General features: G+C 43.1%; 1 long non-coding RNA gene across 1 annotated transcript; it reads left to right on the forward strand.

Annotated features, from left to right (window-relative positions):
* The first annotated feature begins 1336 nt into the window (after window positions 1–1336).
* On the forward strand, window positions 1337–4670 carry LOC120699567. The gene is made up of 3 exons (XR_005685497.1): window positions 1337–1462; window positions 3678–3994; window positions 4088–4670. It is a non-coding gene; the product is annotated as an uncharacterized LOC120699567 (long non-coding RNA).
* The last annotated feature ends 8027 nt before the right edge of the window (window positions 4671–12697 follow it).

The raw sequence follows: 12697 nt of genomic DNA on the forward strand, positions 1-12697 counted from the left end.
AAGTCCGCGACCTTTGGAAATCTTGATGATTGGATGATCAATTCAAGTCCAAAGGAGATCAAATTTTGGGGAGATAAAGATGATGACTTCAAGAACACATCCCCAAAAGATTTCAACGAAGTTCCTCACGGATTAAAAGGAATCGAAGAAAATCGGAGCAAGAGCGGGGTTTTCTGTAGAACACAAAAACTACGATCGAAAGAGCTCGTGAAACCTAGGCGTTTGGCACTAAGTAAAGAGCGATGGAATCACCTCAAAGAGCTCAGAGAAGAACTACGATCTCGTGCTTCATGATTACACAAACGAAAATCAAAAATCATCACAAGCAAGGCACAAGAGGTATGAGATTGAAACGAAATCAAATCCTCGGATGGCACAAGGAGGGAAGGGCCTCCTTTCCCATCAATCTCAGTACAAAATCCTCACAAATCCATGGCTAAAATCCCTAGTTCTAGAGAGGAGAGGGAGAGGAAAGGGACAGGGAGGAGAGGGGCGCCTGGGAGGAGAGGCAGAGCCTCTGTTCTTGCGCAAGGGGCAAAGGAAAGAGAGAGAGAGAGAGAGAGAGAGAGAGAGAGAGAGAGAGAGAGCGGGGGGAGGGTGAGGGGGTATTTAACCCCAACAACTCTCTACCCAAAAGACTAAACTACCCCTAGAGCTGAAAATAAACTAGAAGGCCCGTAGATGCAAAACCGAAAAAGATACATGGACTCATCCGACGGCCGAGGTTCTTTCTTCGAATCAAAATCTTCCCCGCGATGCCGCCATGTCGATGAAGATCCGGTTCACGATTTTGAAGGGTCCGCGAAACCCGGTGAGGTGGCCGGTTTTGTGAAAACCGCCAAAACTCCACGCGCGGGAAGATTTCCGTCTCCACGCCGTGGCCCTGGACGCCGTTCCCGCCTCGGCCTCCTGATGGCCCTAGACGCCACCCGACGCCCGTCACCTCCTCGCCCGCAGCGAGGCCCTAGACACCATCGACGCTCGTCGCCTCCGTCAGTCCCGAGACCGACGCCCGTGCCTCCACGACTTGGCGTCTTCAACCACCGTCCGCCACCTTGGTTTTGTGGCGCAAACCAAGAAATCTGCCTTCCGTCGCCGCTTGCGCTCTCGATCCAGGTGTGGACGCCACAGCTGCCGCCCGGCACGAACTCCGGTCCCGGCTGCCCTTCACCGCCGTCCACCGCACGGTCCATCGGCCACAGCACCTCCACGACAGCTCTCCGTCGACACTTGACGCCCGTGTACCTGCAACCAAAGACCAAGCGCACGATCACACCGCACGGTTGACAATTCACTCATCACAAGCAGGATAGAGTACTCCACATTCCTCATCAACCCTTCCGATCTGCCCCAAGAAGAACCCAAGTTCTTCTGTGCTTGCCGGCGGCCTGCCCTGAAACGGACCTCCGGCACAGCTCGGAATCCTGGGAGGCGATTCTTCACCTGCTATTCCGGGAAAGACGTAAGCACGTCTTACTGTCCATACAACACCATAATTAAGAACGTGATTGTTTATCTAGCTAATTAGACGGTTTCCCCGCCCAAATGCGTGGCGACTGCGTATTTACAAACAAATGCTTATTTTGTTACGTTAACGTCAAATACAATTATTTTTAAATTATCATAAAAAATAACTAGTGACTTAAAATTAATCTAGATATTTTCTTTTGACTATAGACTATATTTAAGGCAATTTGTAGCTTAAGTGCTCGTTAAATGACTGCTTATGCTTTGTCTTCATATTCATTTGGCTTGTTATCAATGTGGATAGTATTTGTTTCAAGGGATACCAATACTTGTAGAATATAAGGTCCTGTTTGGGACAACTCCAGCTCCGACATCCATGCTGGATCTCAAGTTTGTAAGACAAAATAAAGTGTTTTAGTTTATATTTTGATTTTCAAATAAGTCCAACTAATTACTAATTAGCTTACCAGGATACCATGAATCTTAATTTCATATGTAATGGTAGCTAGTAGTAGCTAGTACTCTCTCAATTTCTTTTTGAACAGTGTATTAGAGTTTCCAAAACTCAAACTTCATTAATATTGCTGGCTAACAGTTATTGAAGCTATATATGTGTTTGTTATACAAAAGCTGTATCAATACATTCATATTTCAATGATCTTTGGTGATATCGATTTTCTAACAATTCATAATATATCAGCAGAGCATTCAATGGTCAACTTATAGTTTTCAAGGCCTTTTCAAACCTAACACTCACTATATAAAGAAATAGAGGGAATAACATTTTACATTACTCAAATTATATATTTCCATTAGAATTAAACGTAATATTTATAAAGAACTTTATAAGACAAAACTACACGCGCCATCCTAGCATTTATGAACTAATAACCTAGATAACATCTCAGGTTAAATTTAACATCCTTAATTACAACATTCTAGACCACTAACCATTTGGATTGGGAGAGAGTACGACCCATCAAGTTAGTGTCATGCCAGGCCATATTATCCTTTTGTTTGCGAATATATACTTCCTCTATCCTACAAAGACTGGTCTTCTATTTTTGTTTTTAGTCAAACTATCTAAAATTTAATCAGCTTTATAAAGAAAAGTATCAGTATCTACTCCTTATGGAAATATATTTCACGATAGATCTAGTGATACCAATTTGATATCATAAATATTAGTACTCTTTTCTATAAGCTTAGTTAGCAAAAGTAACAAACTATCTATCCTAATAAATTGGGGCTACAAAATTCGGGAAATATCTCAAGTTCTGAACAACAAAATTAACAAAATCCGACTACATCATGCCAAAATCCACTATTCCATTACTACACCACCAACAAGAAAGGGGGAAGGAATACCTGCAGGCCTTCTTGGGTCAACGCCGGGTGGGAGTGATGGCTAGGAAGCACAACCAAGAGGCCAGTCACTTAGGTTAGGCTGCATGAAGTGCCATGGCCGCAGCATGCTTCCCCGCCGTCGTGTCTGGGAGAACCACTTAGAGGTGTTATGTGGAAGAAAGAAAATTGGAAGTTGGAATGTGCTGCTGACTCCACTCACGAGTAGTCTGAGCATAACAACTTGAGAGCCAAAGCAGTGTGTGGGGCTGAATGGATATCTAGTGCCTCAATTCCTTAGGTGCTTCCTCATATAAAAATATTGTCTTGAACAGTTGTGGACTGTAATTGATTCCCCTTTTTTTACACCTTGCACAAGCTTTTAGCTGATATTAATTTTATATGATAATACATGTGCTCTACTATCTATATTTTTGTTAGAAATTTTCATGTACTTTTACATTAGGAGCACCGGACCATCCAACCCGCTTGAAGCACTATATATATATTCTCGGGGCTAAATAATTATGACAAACAAGGACGGCAAAATATGCATGGCATTTTTCTGTTTGACACTTATGTTTAATTCAGGAAAATAAATAGTCACAAAGTGAAAAATCTAAGAGATGAAATCAGTAATAGTATATGTCATCAATTACTCCCAGCTGGCTCCCTTACCCTCCATCTCCTATAATTATGAACTTTACAGAATCTTCATTGACAGTTGCTAGGAGCTGAGCACTATGACGCTAACCAAAAATCATCATTGATTTTACAATTACTCTTTGCCTTAGCACATTGATTTCTTGGATTCGTCAAATAGCTTTTCCTTAGTATGAACATGTTATGTATATATCAACCTGCAGATTTGCAAAGTCTGGGTCTGGGAAGACCTCCTTCAGCAGTATGTTGAGAAGATGGTGGATTACAACAAATCAACAACACGTGACATGGCGATCCAAGAATTAGCAATAGTCAGGGAGAAACTCAATGCAAGAGAGAAGCAGATCAATGAATTGAAGGAAAAATGCTGGTCCTATGAAGACTATATCGCTGTTGGTCACTGAGCTGAAGTGTGCTAAAGAACGTCATGTCGCATTTGAAGAATCAGCAAAAGCTAGGGAGGAATTCAAGGCAAGAGACAAGCAGACTAACGAATTGGCAAAAATAGATGATCATGAAGGTGAATTAATTAAACAAACTGGTTATTTATTTCATGCTCCTCACTATTCATGAACTAACTTTGCATAATTTGTTGGAATGTTGGCTATTGCAGCTTTAGTTGCAACATTTGGTGATATGGCAATTTCCAAAGCCAAGTCAGTTACCAAGGATGATGGTGGATCATCTAGCTAAATCTTGGACGGTTTTCTCTACCACATTTACATTATATTTTGGCTGCTGCTATTTGTAGACCTTTCCCATGCTAAATTCTGTGTTCAATATGTTTCTCTATTAATCAAGGAGCTATGGCATGACTGTTTGTGAGATGGCTGGCTGCTATTGACCTGGCGACTCGAGGTGCCTTTCCATGGCTGTTTCGACATCAGAACTATAAAGTTCCATTGTTGGTCAAGTTAGCATGTGCTGGTGGTCACTGCCGCATTGTTTCATGTATTCTGTTTCTGTTGGTATTTACCTTTATTTTAGTATCTGTTTGAGACTATATATGTCCTTGTGTCTAATTAGTCCTATTAACATTTGTACCAGGCTATTTGGTATGTCCTGATGTGTGATGTCTTAAGGCTATTTCGTATGTCCTGATGTGTGATGTACTAAGTATTTGTGTGAAAGACTATGTCCAGGTGCCCATATTATGTATCTTTATGAGACTATGTTTGTCAAATGTATTTCTGGTTTGTAATTTTTGTAGATATATGCTCAGGTACTTCTTTTCTAGAAAACATTGTAAATCTTGAAGCAAAAGTGGTTAATATGGTTAGGGTCAAATCCATAGATTTATCTAGGATTTTGCATGGTTGCATGCATATATGTGATTTTTTTTAATGATAGTATTTTAATAGTTAATCACAAAAATAAATGCTGAATAAAAAGAATTGCAAATATAAGTGTCTGTCGGCTATTCGGTGGCCGACAGGCCTCCTGTCGGCTTTTGAAAAGCTGACAGCCGACGTGGCACTCAGCATGGCGCTGTGGACCGTGGTCGCCGGATGTTGTCGGCGCCGAGAGAGCCTATCAGCTCCTGGAAGGCTGACAGGTGCCAATCGGGCTGATTGGGTTGTCGGCCAATAAAGGCCAACGCCTTAGTCGGCCTTTGGCAGGCCGAATAAACTTGTTGGCCTCCTAGTAGCCGACAGGTCTGTTGGCCATTCGCGTCAATCACCGGATCGATCAGCTCAAGATTATCCATACCTACAAAAAACACATTAAATATAACATCGCATATATAAATGAAATTACTAAACTTAGGAAAGACCAATATACAACTCAAGGTAAATTCGAACAATAACATGGTACATAAAACTTAGTTCTTAAACGTACACACGCACATAGTTCAAACGCATATAGTCCAACCATACAGCACATAGTTCTTACATGTACACACACACATAGTTCAAATGCATATAGTACATCATGGTTACATGTGATAAATGTTACACATAAAATATACACGGCCTTCTTCCTACTTCTTCTTAGGGTTGCGTTGTGGAACACGCCTTTCCGTCGTGCCGTCTACACTCGTATGGGTTGGGTAGCTTTCGCAATCCTTGCGAAGGTGTTCTCCACCGCATGCCAAGCAATATTTCTCATCACCTCTAGCTTCTGATGCATCCATGTCGTTTCTAATACAACGGCTCTCCCTACGCCCCCGGTGTGTGATCTTGGTCTCCGGATCGGGTATCCAATCTAGCTCATTCGGAGGGGGTTTAGTAAAATCAGCTAGCGCCCTCCAGCCACGAAGCTCACCACTCCAAGTAGCTTGCACTGACTCCTTCAGAATACGGGGACACGTATGTCCCTTCAATTCCAGCCTTTCCATCAGCAGCATAGACATGTGAACAAGGCATATGTAGCAGTTCTGGTTTGTTGTATGAGCACATGCATTTGTTAGTTTCGGACAACAGCTTGCATTCCATTGTTACCATAGAACTGCCAATGCCAACACCTCCCTTCTCACGCACCATCACCTCGAACACGAAGTCTTGGTTGCCTACGAATTCCACTCGATGTAGCATCACCTTGGCACTTATTTTCTCGAGTATCTCTGTCATGTTCGTGCAATACACCATTTGAGGATTCTGCACAACGAGTGAGGCTTGCTGAAACCATTCACGAAGATATGCCATTGTTCCTCGAAGAATGCACTCCACAATGGCTACCAAAGGAAGAGAGCGGCATGCCATCAGTACCTAGTTGTAAACCTCAGCAAGATTACTTATCATAATTCCAAGCCTCGACCCATCAGTATCCGCAATCAAAGCCCACTTCTCAATTGGCTCATTTTTAATCCATTCGGAGAAGCATTTCACAGACCTTCCCCCCTTACGCTTCCTAGTGACTCATGCAGGCTCACCATCAATAGGATCTAACCCCGCGGCTCCTCTTCACGCACCACAACAGGTTTCTTATGAACATCCTCCATATGACTGGTGGTCAGCTTGTCCATGTGGGTCCATATTTCATCAAATTTGCATCGCTGATTTTGTTTACACAATTTCTTGAAAAGATCCTCCAGCCGCTTGCTTCTGAATTGAGAGTAGAAATTAGCCCCCATATGCCTCATGCACCATCGACTATGCAGGTCTGGCCAAGCGACATCAACGTTCCTGCTCTCCTGCAATTTCTTCACCGCTGACAATATCCCCTTATGGCGGTCATGAGAACACACACGTTAGGCCTGTCACAAACCACGGCTCGCTTGATCAGTGAAAGGAACCACAACTAGCTATCAGCGTTCTCTGATTCGACAAATGCAAAAGCAAGAGGCACAACCTTGCCATCTGCGTCCACCCCAATGCATGTGAGTAGCTGCCCTTTATACATCCCGGTCAAAAGTGTACCATCGACACAAAGAACTAGTCTGCAATGTTCACCCAAAGGACCAGAAGGCACGCCGAAGTACCCTATCACCATTTGCATCCTGCTGGTCATCAATATCAATTATAGTTTTCGGGTTCCTACTCTGCAGCAATGCTAGAAGCTGTGGAAGGTGGTGGTGCGAATTCTTATACGTTCCAAACCTCCACTCCAGCGCCTTCTGCTTCGCTCGCCATGCCATATCATATGATATTTCATATGTGAATCTAATGGATACAACAAGCATAATCTGAAAAGGTGACATGGAAGTATTCTTCACAATTTCTTCGTACATCACATTAGCCACAAACTTTGTTGTCATGTTTTTGTGCATCAGAACGATGCCAGAAAGCTTGCACGAATGCCAAACAATGATTGAAGCCACAAAGTTGCTCTCCCCCTTCGGTAGATAGCCGTGAACCCGCCATGGACATCCAGGGGAGAGACACTTCACATCGTTTGTGCTCGGGTTGGAAATAACCACCTTGAATGGCTTCTTCTCAGCGAAAGCCCACTTCTTAACTGCATGTTGTAGGTGCACCTTATCATTAAATAGTTGACCTCTTGTGATCTCTAGTTGACTATACACCCAGTTACTGCCATGCTCATCGTTAACCGTGAGCCCATCCATTTCAAAGTTGCCCCAGTCCTTAGGGATGGTACTTTCATTTTCAAAAAATCTACCATCTCGACCTCCAACAAAGGTTCGGTGCTCCTCGTCATCTAGCTCCATCTGATCAACAATCCTCTCATCCAGTTCCCCCTGATCAGCATTCATTTCACCGCCAAATTCTTCCACACCATCTTCAACTTCATGCTGAACTTGTTCATGGACCACAGGCTGCACCTCGTGCTCCTCTGCAATAGCATTTTCATGGGGCCACTCGATTTCAGCGACTACCTCTGATGCACAAACTCCTCTGCATAGCTGCATAGTCATATCCACAAATGCACGCCAACATTTTGAGTTCCTCATCTCGTACAGTTCACACTGCCAAACTATGCTCACGCTTCCTTGGAACTACACCACTAACTTTCATCCTCCAGTGCAATTGGTCCACTTGCAGAAAATTATGCAACCAACCTAAGACATCGGCATGTCACATCTGTAGCAGATTGCTCACACTTGTATCTACATAATGAAACTGAAATTGACTTAAATCTACCCCAGAGTCACAATAATTGATGAATCCATTGCCATGATGAACTCTGATATTTACTAGTTCCGAACTCATCCCTGCTAATGCATCACATGATCTGATATTAGACACCACATCCAACTACTTATTATTTCTTTAAACTAAAAATATTGCTGCTACAATCATGTTCTTAAATTCAAATCCCTATGCTGTTATGTTTCTTTAATTTGCACCGACATTAAATATTCAATACTCGTCTATGCATGTTCAAAAATTAGCGAATGACCTACACAGTCTAAACTAACATCTTGTAATAATGTATTATACTATTCTAATACTAAACTATTCACCTAAACAAACTAAATCATATGCAATACTAATCTATTCTCCTAATCTAATACTAAACTTATCATCTAAACAAATATATAATATTACAATAGTCCACTAAACTAACTAAACAGTGGCGTAGCCAGGATTTGCAGCTATGGTGGTCCATTGTCAAAAAAAATTTAACCGCTATAAATTTAGCCTGTCGGTACACAAGTATATGAATTACAAAACATAATTCAGGAAAAAAAGGGCATTGAGTTCATAAAATAGATGAGTATAGCTTTCTTTCTTAACATAAAATTGAAATATTGCATACCCATAATAGTTGAAGAACAATATGTCACTACTTCTTCTTATCAGGCCTGCACCTTCTAATAGCCATGAAAGTGTTGATCATCTCTTCTTCCCTCAATTGTAAGAAGATATCCCGCTCAATAAAAGTCACTAGACAGTCATCCAGAAGTCTATCACCCATCTTATTTCTCAACTTATTCTTGATAAAGGCCATTGCAAAAAATATCGTTTCAATACTTGCGGTAGCCACCGGTAGAAGCAATACCAATTTAATAAGTAAATAGACCCAATGATAAACTTTATCCCTCTTTGTTTCAACAAGTTTTACCGAGAGGTCAACAAGATTGTTTAGGCCTTTGGACATTTCATCTTTTCTCATGTCATCAATAAAGGTTTCAAGTTGCAAATCAAGTCTTAGCAAGTCAGAGCTTGAAAAATCATTAGGATAAAATTCAGCAAGTCTATGTAGCTTGTTTGCATCAAAAGAAGTGAAGGAATTTGCTGGATTCAAAGCAGCCATACAAGTAAGCAACTCCATATTTACTTCATCAAACCGACTGTCAAGTTCTTGACTAATTTCATCAATGACTCCAATATATACTTCTCTTCTGAAGTGATCATCATTTGTTTGGTTCTGAGCAAAACGTGCTGATCTTCCATACGGCACATAGCTTTGTTCCATTCTAGGAACTTGAACGGGGTCCGGGGGGTGCGCCGTGGAGCGGGAGGCGGGTCGGGGTCCACTGGACGTCGAGGCCGATGACAAGGCGACCCCAGTGGTGGAGGCCCCTGTGGAGCCAGCGCATGGTGGCGACCCAGCGGCTCGCGTCAACGGGGCGCGCGGTGGCGAGCGCGGCAAAGTGGCGGTCATAGATGCGGACGGTGTAGGCGTCATGGGAGGGCGTGGAGCGGCAGAGGTGGATGGAGACGGAGTCCATTGCGGTGGTGGTGGGGTTTCTGCAGCTCGCTCCCTGCCGCTCCCCACCAAGCTCTTCGCGCCTGCGCTCCTCTCCTCGCTGCGACTGCTTCCTCGGCTACCCCGGGATCCACAAGCCCAGGGAAGTCGCCATGAGTGCTTGGCATGCGCCGCGCCTCCATGACCGCAGCGCGCTCCTGCCCATGTCCAGTGTGCTCCCTGCCAAGCTCTCCGCGGCTCCGGCGGTGAGGTTTCTGCAGTAATCGCCTCCGCAGTTCACTCCCTACCAAGCTCTCCGCGCCCGCACTCCTCACCTCGCTGCAGTCTGTCCGCCAGAGGCAGAGCGGCGTGGACGAGGCTGCCGTCCACCAGGCTGCGACGCAGGGCGACGGCGTGCCTAGCTCAGGCTTGGTCCGGACGAGGGAGAAGGGCGCTGACGCGCGGGCCCAGCAGAGAGATAAAGAGAAGGGGAGGTGATGTTGCAAAAAATATAGTGACACGTGGGGCCCACATGTGCCACATCAGCAAAACCGCTTGACAAACCTCTCTGGAATGGTCAAGGGGGGTAATTTGCTTGGTTTTGAGGAGATGAGGGTGTTAATGTCTGGGTTTGGAGTTAGGGAGCTTTTTTAAACTCGGTGACAAGTTTGGGGGGCAAAATGAACTTTTCTCTATTATATATACTAGCCTATCAACCCGTGCTCCCGCACGGGCTACTAATTAGAACTAATCTATACTAATTTCTAAAGCGAGTAAAGGTTTCTACTTAAATTTTTGGTTTGGTCTGTTTTATATCGTTGACAGGTGGGCCTTAGTACATCTTGTATGCGAGTCGGACCACAGCCCTCCGTCCATAACTCGATCACGTAGATCCCTATACAAAATAATGTACGTGCAACTAGACGTATCCGATATTTATACTAACTTTGCCAGTAGCAATGCTCGGGCATATTTGCCTATATAAAAATAAAGCTTATAGCTAATAATTATAATTATGTATCTTTCCCTTTTTCATCTATTAAATATTCTAACACATGCTCTAAAATACATATTTATCATTATCTAGTTGCAATAGATTTTATTTTGCATCACACTTTCATGTATGTTTGATATATATTTAATTGAACCATTTGTTTATGAATTAGTATTCTTATCTCTTCCATCATACATGAATATATGGTAAAACATATCGTGGGTAGTATTTTATATAAATAATAATATAAATAATATATTAATAATAATAGAAATAGTAATTTAGAATTTTCTATTGGTGCACTTTAATATTTTATTATAACTATATAATTTTGATTCAGATTTAGGAGTTACTTTATAATAATGATATAATTGGATAATTTATATGCAAATTAGGTGGTTATTTGTATTATTTTTATAACGGCATATGTGGCTAATTTACATGAAGATTAGGGGGTTACTTTAGAATTTTTTTATAATGACAGAGGTGGGTAATTTAGATACATATTTAGGCTGTTACTTTATTCTATTTTCATAATAGCAGATGTGGGTAATTTATTTGGATAGATAATAGATCCAATGGCTATTATGATTAGAGTTGTCGGATTGATGACCGGATATTTCTAATTTTTGTGAGAATTTCTAGGATTTCTCTATTTTTGTAGGGTGTCTACCTAGGATCTTAGATGGCTTCGATTAGAGGCTTGAATGGAGCATCCAGTTAGTAATAGTAAGATGGCACCAACTTCCTTTGTGTATGGCGTCATGGACCCATCAAATAGCTCATACAACACTTAAAATACTTTAGATTTTTTATGAACTAGCGTTAATTCTTATGAAAATTACTAGCATTTGCACAATTTCACTTGGGTCAGTGACATCTCGGGAGCCACGACAGTGTAGGTGATCTTGGAGTATCTTACCATCTTGGATTTGGTTCAGTCTCAACAGATTACTTCTGAGGACACCTTTTTGAGGCGCTGGTCCTCTGACCAGCAATACTCTGCTTCATCTGCATATCTCAATATACGAATCCTGCACCAAACCGCAGGTGCCCGATAAGGCCACGTTGCCCGTTAACCCGATAGCCATCGGATCTAACAAAAACACGATATGGACCGTCCGATTAGGGTTCGTGGCGGGTGTCTCACCCGTTAAGCCGTCTAAGGGTCGCGAATCCTTGCGAACCCGCTCGCGGCCCGTACCTCGCTCCTCCTCCCAGTGTGGGCGTCGCCGCCGCGGGCAGCGGGCAGCGGGCGTGGGTTCGATCTCCACCAGGCTTTCCCCGGCGACCCCGCGCAGACGGGGTGCGGGCGCGCAAACCCGACCACTCCGGTCGTGGCCATCTCGGCATGGGTGGGCCCCAACAGCCACTGCGACCCCAGCGCGGCCGGCAGTGCAGGCATGGGCTCGACCTCTACCAAGCTTTCCCCAACTACGCTGTAACATTCGGCTACCTTGCCGTCGGCCTGACCCCGACTTGGTCACCAACCTTCGACCTCCAACCAGCATGAAGCCCGTGGGTGGTGAGCATCAGATGTCATTGCCTCTCCGTGTTTGTCTGTATGAGTACATACGCCGGCACCGCGAGTGGATGTGCATGACGACTATGAGCCAAGCATCGAGATGCTGTTCCTCCCTTCCCAGACCGCTGACTGCCCGACTCAATAACCCTAATGTGTGCTGAATCACTATCCCAAATGCTTGAGCTGACAGATACAAACAGTGTTCTTAAAGTCTTCAACCCTCCATCTCCATAGATAATTTGTTCCTCCTTCGATTTGTTGCAAGGAAATTGCAGATATCCTTTTTCCTTTGAATTTTAGTATCCAACACTGTCGAAGATTGCAAATATACCATGCTGCCAAGTTAAGCATACTTAGGATACAACAAACAACAAGAAAAATTAAATAATATTGAAGGGAAGCATGCTTAGCATACATATAAACTAGCTAGATATTTACCGGCAATGCCAATACCACTGTCTGGTCTGCTTCATACTAGATCATTTACTTAATATTAATCCTAGAAGGATGCCATTATAGCATGTACTATACGTGATGGCAGAAGATCATTTCAGACACAGTTGTTTGGTCTGACTCCGTTAAATTGTATTATTTAGATCCAACAACTTTCCATATTCAAAGTTAAAATCTGAACTCTGAAGTGGAAGTAGAAAGGTGTCCCAAGAAGAGCA

This window comes from Panicum virgatum, chromosome 3K (genome assembly GCF_016808335.1).
Source record: "Panicum virgatum strain AP13 chromosome 3K, P.virgatum_v5, whole genome shotgun sequence".
Lineage (NCBI taxonomy): Eukaryota > Viridiplantae > Streptophyta > Magnoliopsida > Poales > Poaceae > Panicum > Panicum virgatum.